This window comes from Lygodium microphyllum, chromosome 15, assembly GCF_053477565.2.
Source record: "Lygodium microphyllum isolate KBCC chromosome 15, Lygodium_microphyllum_v1.1.10, whole genome shotgun sequence".
NCBI classification, from domain to species: Eukaryota; Viridiplantae; Streptophyta; class Polypodiopsida; order Schizaeales; family Lygodiaceae; genus Lygodium; species Lygodium microphyllum.
In genome coordinates, this window is record NC_141149.1 from 29170737 (window position 1) to 29178748 (window position 8012).

The window sequence follows — 8012 nt, forward strand, 5'->3', positions numbered from 1 at the left end:
TCTTATTGTCCTCTACTCCTATTTTTGGGCCTCATCTATCTTTTTGACCCAAGGTACCACCTAAGAGTATTTTTAGGATTTCTTTCGAGCTACACCACCTAAGAGTATTTCTACAGTTTCTTGCTTATTTATAGGCACAACTATTAGTTGGTCATTAACACTTCCTACTTTCTCACTTCTAGCACCCTTCATTGTAGCTACCCATTATAGTATGTGGAGGGCTGGTCGTTGTATTCAATTTTGTTGTCTCTTCATTGCCTTCATCATTTCCTCTTGCTGGAGTGTTTCTCTTGCGTTGCCATCTCTCACAATTTGCTACTTATGTATGTCAAGTGTATTATGCTTATCATTTGCATTTTGGCAAAGGACTAACCTTACAAAGATACACTGATTATAACTCATCCAGAGACCTAGACACCCAACATTCTAATGGTGGCTACACGTTCTCCAAGGCTTGGCACCAATTGTTTGGTCAAGCTGTAAACAGGATATACTTGTTGCATCTTCTATTGAGGCCAAATTTTGGGGTCTCTATGATGGTATTGCCAAGGCCATCTACTTGAGAAGCTTACCCGCAAATCTCCATTTTCCTTGATTCATTCTAACAATGATCTATTATGACAACCAAAGTGTGATAGCACTTGCTGGCAACCTCATCATCAGTTTTAAGACAAATCAAATCGTAGTTCATGACCACCTAGAGAGGGTCCCCATAGCTTTCCCTTCCACTGTCCAATGGTGAGAGGAGGCAGCTACTTCTCTTGGTGCTTATAGAATTCTAGTCTCCATTACTCCATTTCAATATATACTTTATATCATTATCTGTATGCGCCTTGATGATCATACTTGTAAAAGTGCAATTGGGCAAGTGAAAAATTCACCCATGAGGACACTATCCAAATGGCACCATTGCACTTTGCTTAGCATTCAGTTTGAGCATAACACCTTGCACTATCCCTTGCATAAAATCATACATAGGCATCGTGTTTTTGTGAATGGAGTGCTTTGGATGTGGGGAAAACCTATGTTTGCAAGCACCCATTCAGGGATGAAAACTCCTTGCATCTATGCATATCTCCCTTTTACTTCATCAAAGTGTAATCAACCTTGGAACCATCATATATACAATATCTCATACAGCAATCTCCTATGGCACACTATTATGGCAGAACATAGCATATACCCCTACCACTTCATCATTATCCTTCCCTAGTATTCACACCACTTACCCACATCATTTTTTCATTAGATACTTCGCCACCCCTACCTTGACTTGCATGACTTTTGTTTATGGAGGATCTACTTATTTCCCCCATGACCATGATTACAAGCCATTAAAAGAAAAGAAAAGAAGATTGTTAAGACCCTTTAAATGGGGCTATCTAAAAGAAGATATCCGTTGCCTCTATAGACTTGGTAGGTTCATAGGCAGCCACCCGTGCATCCTTGGACCAAGGCCCTGGCTGCCTAGGCATGGGACCTTTCAGATATTGAAAAGAGGGTAGAGACTTGTTCTCATCCCATCTTGGCCCTTGGGCATAGTCCTTTTGGGCCTGAGCCAGTGTGTTAAGCCACTAAAATTAGGGTTTAATTAAAACCATAATTTAGTCTTAAACCAGCCCCAAAAAGCATAGAATGCTGAATTATTTAAATTAAATGGCTTATTTTTGGCAGTACATCAAATGCACCCCCTACCATCTATACTAGGAGCCCAATGAGTGCATCCCTCATCCGTCAGTCATTCATCAATTGCACCCACCTGCCCTCCTCATTCCCACTGCTGTCTACACTCCTTCCAATGGATACCCTAGTTCATGGAGACACTGTAAGTGCTGCCCGTTGCTGATTTCAGACTTCCTACCACTGGACAACCTGATTGCAGCTGTTTCCCACCTGTTTGGATACTTATTGGAGCTGCCGATCGTCTTCTATAGCCGGCATTCACATTTTTCCAGCTGTCGCCAGACTGGTTGGGTGATCCGGCTACCTGTTCACACTAGATCTGGCTGTGATTTCTGCTGCTAGCTGCTGCCCAGTCCACTCTTCATTACCCAAAGCTGTCACCCACTTAGCCAGCCCTACGTTTTGCAAGCTGGTGTCATTTTCAGACAGCTGCACCTGTGTTTTTGCAGCCAGCAGGCTGCCTTGGTGCTGCCCTCTGCCATCACCCTGATTCAGATAGGTGCATCCACACTAGTCTGTGCTTTCAGCAGCTGATCATTAGAGAGACTACCTGCTGCATTTCACGCTCCATTCAAGGTACAACACACTCTTGGAGCTGTCATTGGTGTCTCCAACTCACCTCATCCCTAGTCCACGCAAGACACGAAGGTTTGAGGCCCATTGTATCATACCAGCATAGTCTGATTCTTCATTCACTCATTCTTCATTTTGAGATCTTTCCCCTTGAATTCTATTGCTTTCATTGTGTTCTTGTTGTACACTATGCACTCTCATTCTTGTTCAAGCATTTCTTTACATCAAGGAGCTTTAGTCCTTCGATCAAGAACCAAAGGAATATGCGCAGTGGTGCCCTCATTGGATATTTTCAAGGTTTGGCACCTCATCACTTGCAGCACCAAGTCATGGCTTTAAATGACTAACTTCGGAAACCGGGTGAATCTTGTTAGTCCTAGCTTGGGAGGAACCACAATATCTAGAAGATAAGTTAGCAACATTTACCGATTGTCATAGTTTTTCAATGCACTAATACTTTCAAATACACACATGCTAACTGGTGGAATATGTCCCTTGCTTTGGGGAATCTTCACCCTCTTGAATGTAACATTAACATGTTGAATAGTATTTTGTAAAAATTTCTTTAACTCATTGCAATTTTACTCTAAGTCCAAGGACAATCAAAGATATGGCTGATAGTCATACATATGCATGAATGGACTATATCCTATAGCCATGTGCTTACTACTATTACAAGGGGACTCAACTTGGGAGAGCTAGATTCCCAAATTGAGTTGTCCCATACAAATATATGCCCTAAGCATATATTCAATCTCTAATTTGGCTTTGCTGTCAGAATAGGGTGCATTGATGGAACTGTGAGAATCTATTGTAATAGACTGCACATACACAAGAGAGAAAAGAAACACTACAAAGAAAGAAGCACATTGCAAAAGAACTTTGAGTCCTTACTAGCACAACAAGTACTAGGCAGCCATAAATCAGGCACCCAAAAAATATACAGACCACATCACATCTAGTAAAGGTACCTAGCCCACTAAGACATGCACAAAGTCACTCATGAACTAACAAATCTGCTAATACCCTCTCTCAAATCATGGATGATCTTGTACACTACAATATACAATGATAATTACTTACCATAGTATATACAAGTAACAACGCAATGACTATCAAAATGGACAAGGGATACCCAAGCACTGGGTGATCAAGCCACCACTAAGGTGCCTCGAAGAGAACCTCATGTCGACTCCTAAGCGTGTTTTGGGGCTTTTTAAAAATGCTAATCAATTGTAAAGCATGTTTTATCTCAACACCCCCTCTCACAGCCAAAAATAAGCCTAAAAGGGAAGGGCGGCAATGTTTACCCCAAGGTATCCCACCCCAAAGCAGGCAGGGTATTTAGACAAAAAGTACATGTCAGCTACCCAGTAGCCTATCAAGACTATATAGGCAATGGCTATCTTACTAAGGGAGAGTCCAAGTAGTCACCCCAAAGAGGACAGGGCATCAGACAAAGAGTGCTTGTCGGCTGCCCATTGGCCTACCAAGCCCTACAAAGGTGAATGAAACCACATTGAATGGATTTTTATTTTGTTTTTTTGGAAAGTGAATTTTAGGAGTGGCAACCGATTAAGTAATAGTGACCCAAAAGATGTGAGTAGGAAGGGTACACCTAACACATCACAAAACAGTACAAGTTTACCCAACCAATCTAGGATTGCAATGATGAGGGAAAGATGATGGAGTTGTGAAGAAAACTGCTAGGGTTTGCACTTAGGAAATACAAAGTGTACGACCATGACAAAAACACAAAGAGACAGACACTTACACTGAAAACAAAACTCAAACCCTAAACGCAAAACTCAAAACTCAAACACAAACAGAAGAAGGGAGAGAAGAATACAACTCTGAAGTGAATGAATACTGCAAATGAATGTAAGAGTGTACAGATACTCAAGGGCAGAGCAATGTGTCGGAGAGTGACGTCCACCAAGAAACGGATCTTAAGTGTTGTGACCACTAGTCAGACTGACGAAGTGAGAGAAACACCAAACGCTAATCACTAAAGTGTGAGGAGGCTTAGGCAACTGTAGAGGATGATACCTGATGATGTGGGCAAAACAGCAAAACGTAGCAGTAGAATGCCGCACTAGAATGTCGCAGTAAAACGCAGCATTAGAACGCTGCAATAAAATGAGGTGATGGGAGCAGTCACGAAGGTTGGACCGCCATGTGGTGGAAGACTAATGACTGAGATCTGCACACAAAGGGTAAGAAATCTACATTGGAGGGATAAGGTTGAATGGGGCCAGCCTACCTATTTATAGATGTTGAAGGGTGCCCCAAAGAATCAGGGCTTTTAGGGGACCACTGAAACTCTCTCGGACCGCTCCTCTTTTTAAAGTTTTCATTAATTAAGTGTATTTTAGGGCTATTTAAGAATACTAATTAGTTGAAAAGTGTGTTTTAGCTCAACACCCCCTCTCAAGCCCAAAACGGAGCCGAAAGGTTAAGCCAGTCACTTTGATTTTTACTTACCCCAAGGCATCCCACCCCAAAGCAGCCAGGGCACGGACAAAGGGTGCACGTCGGCTGCCCAGTGGCCTACCAAGATTATAGAGGCAATGGTTATCTTATCGAGGGAGTCCAAGTAGTCACCCCAAAGAGGACAAGGTATCGGACAAAGGGTGCACGTCGGCTGCCCAGTGGCCTACCAAGCCTTACAAAGGCAGATGTAGATGTTGAAGAAGGAAGAGGAGCCTAATGTTGGTCTTCATGTGGTGTCGAGAACCATAAGGAATGAAAGAAGATGAACTAGATAAAGCATCCCACTAGAAGAGTAAGATAGCAGTCACTGCCATGATAGCATCGAGAGAGATGCTGCACAATCCATCTCGAGAGGGGAAACCTCCATGCTGGAAGAAGAGCAAGCACTCCTAGGATGATGAAACCATGAAAGGAACGGTACACATCTCCACGTCTCTAGCCTAGATAGGACCAAAGCAATCTGCAAGTTAGCCCTACACTGGAAGACAAAACCCTGCAAAAGATATTAGAATCTGCAAACACAGAGATCAATGGTAAGATACTCAAAAGCAAAACATAACAGAGAGAAAATCTAGCTAAAAAGACAATGCAATGAATGTGTATGTGTGTGTGTAAATGCAGTGAAAGACTTAAGAATGGAAAAGCTAAGGACAATGAATCCTATGGGCTCGACTCTAAGAGTGCAAAAAATGGATGCTAGACTGACCTAGGATATCCTAAAGGACCTAGAGACATGCTAGGCTAAGAAGGTGGCCAGCATCGCGTATGTCCAGTAGCAGGGCATTGCCAAGGGAATGCCTGGCGAGGTGGAAAGGAAGGTGAGATGGATGCATGAAGTGCAATGGGATCAGGACCTGCAAACCAATCAGCTAGTCCCTCAGAGGTAGTGAAAGAGACTATCTGCTGAGGCTGTGCTCAGGCCACATGTCCAGCAGCAACAATGGGTGCTAAGGAGCAGATGAAGCAGGAGTGGAAGGCGTAGCCCCACTGGACTCTGTAGTTGCAGCGGTCTGCTGAGGCTTTTTAGGTGGAAGACCTTGGACCCTGGAGCGACACTCCTCAAATATATGGCCTGCTCTCTGGCAGTGTGTGTAAAAACGGTTTTTCTTAGGGAGTTGATGCCAAATAGGTCTAGATCCTTTGATTCCATCTGAGGAAGAGGAGTCACCCTTTGATTGGCTTGCCTTTGCATCTTGGGAGTTCTTGCCACTATTGGTTTTCCCTCCCGAAGAAGAGGCAACCAACCCCCTCTGCTCTGAATAAGGCTGTGATGAGGATTTCTTGTGGACTTGATCATGCAGCCTTGCATAACGCAAGAATTGGCACTCAAACTCGTAGAAGGTTGGCAATCGAGGCTATGAGATGATGTGTTGAATAAAATTGAAGTAGTTTTCAGGCAACTTATTCAAAAAAAACTTAACCTGATCGTCATCTAACTTTGGAGAGCCAGTAGCGGCAAACTCGGCAAGTAACTACGTATATTCAATCAGCTTGACTTTCAGATCATCCCCTTCCTTAATAGAGAACTCTTGAAGCTCAAAGTCAAAATTTATGCGCCGAGTACGATCTCTGGCCCCATAGCGATCGAGGTGATTCCAATGCTCTGACGCGAGCAAAAAGTGTTGTAACTAAGAGTGAAACTCAAGAAGTAATTCCTAAATCAACTCAACATTAGCGGTGGCATTGCGGGCTCTCCATTGACGGATGTAATCAGGGTGAGCTAGTCGAGGGTCTGGCATAGGCTCTAGACCAATGATGAGATCCCAAAGACCCTAAGACTCAAGCACTTGTTGCATGAAATTCGACCAAGTGGTTAAATTCGACCTGTTAAAATGAGTCTTATCCGTGAAGGCATTCTTGGTTGTTGAAACAGGAGGGGTAGTGCTCGGAGATAGGTAGTGGGAGAAAGGGTAATGTGGATAGGATGGGGGGGGTAGAGTACACTTGGGAATGAGTCCTAAAGTGCCCACTAGGCATACGGTGAGTGTGCAAGGTGGATCCATAGGTAGGGATGGGCTAACTAGGCATGGGCATGGGAGCCACATGAGTAGCCCATGGTGGAGGTGGGATGGGATGCATAGGTGTAACCCAAGGTAAGTGGGATGACGCACCATAAGCCGAGGATGGAATCCCCTACGTCTGAGTAGTCATTTGAGAGGTGAATCTAGGGGTAGTGAGGGTGATGCCCATCACAGCCGTCCCAGGTGCTATGGGTGTGCTCATTTGCAAAAAAGGTGAGAGACACTCTGTTAAAGGGTGGCATTCCCCCTAATGAAGTACCTGTCAGAAGTGGTGCGGCAATGGAAGCATAAACATGAGCTGTAATAAATTGTTGAAACACAAGACAAGAGAGGAAAGGGAAAAAAGAACACAATACAAATAAGAACTCAGATGTATGCTCGAGAAATGGAATCCATATATCAGACACGAGACTGCTGCATACAACAGCGAGTCGCTGGCTGCATGGGCACTGGGACCGGCTCCTCTCTCCACAGGACCTCCAAGTGGTGAACTGACCAACTGAGAAGGAGGAGCCCAAAATAAATAGGCATGAATAATGCCATAAAATATGTCAGGTCGGCCAGTATTTAATGCTGGTTAGCTAGCAATAAATGCCCAATATGACCATAAAATGACACAATAAAAAATGCCTAAATAGCCTAAATAATGTACCCAAGTGCTTGCAGCTCAGACTCACACATGAGCTAACATATATGCTAACACCCTCTCTCAGATCATGGGTGATCTGATACAATACAATGGTACAATGAGAATGAATCAAAAACCATACAACATAGAACTACCAAGTAGAACCATGGATACCCAAGCAGTGGGTGATCAAACCACCACCAAGGTGCCTCGGAGAGAACCTAATGTCGATGTCGATCGTACCAGCTCTTGAAGATCAAGACGATTATATAGTAGCTCTCAATGTCTGTCAACAATGCCTCTAATGTAGCATATGTGACCATCCTATCTCACCAATGCCGCAACGCATAAATGACCATGAATTCCCCTCCTTTGGCCAGACCGCCAAAGTGTCCCCTCATGTGAGCTCCAGACGAAAGCTACCCACTCCCTGTCAAGTATCCAGCCCATCATGAACCTGGATGTCAATCATAGCTCCAGATGAAAGCCACCCACTCTCTATCAAGTACCCAGCCCATCATGAACCTGGATGTCAATCCTAGCTCCAAGATTTAAACCTGCCAAACTTCGATCAATGCATCAAGGACATCCCTCTCTAGATCATGTGCATTTGT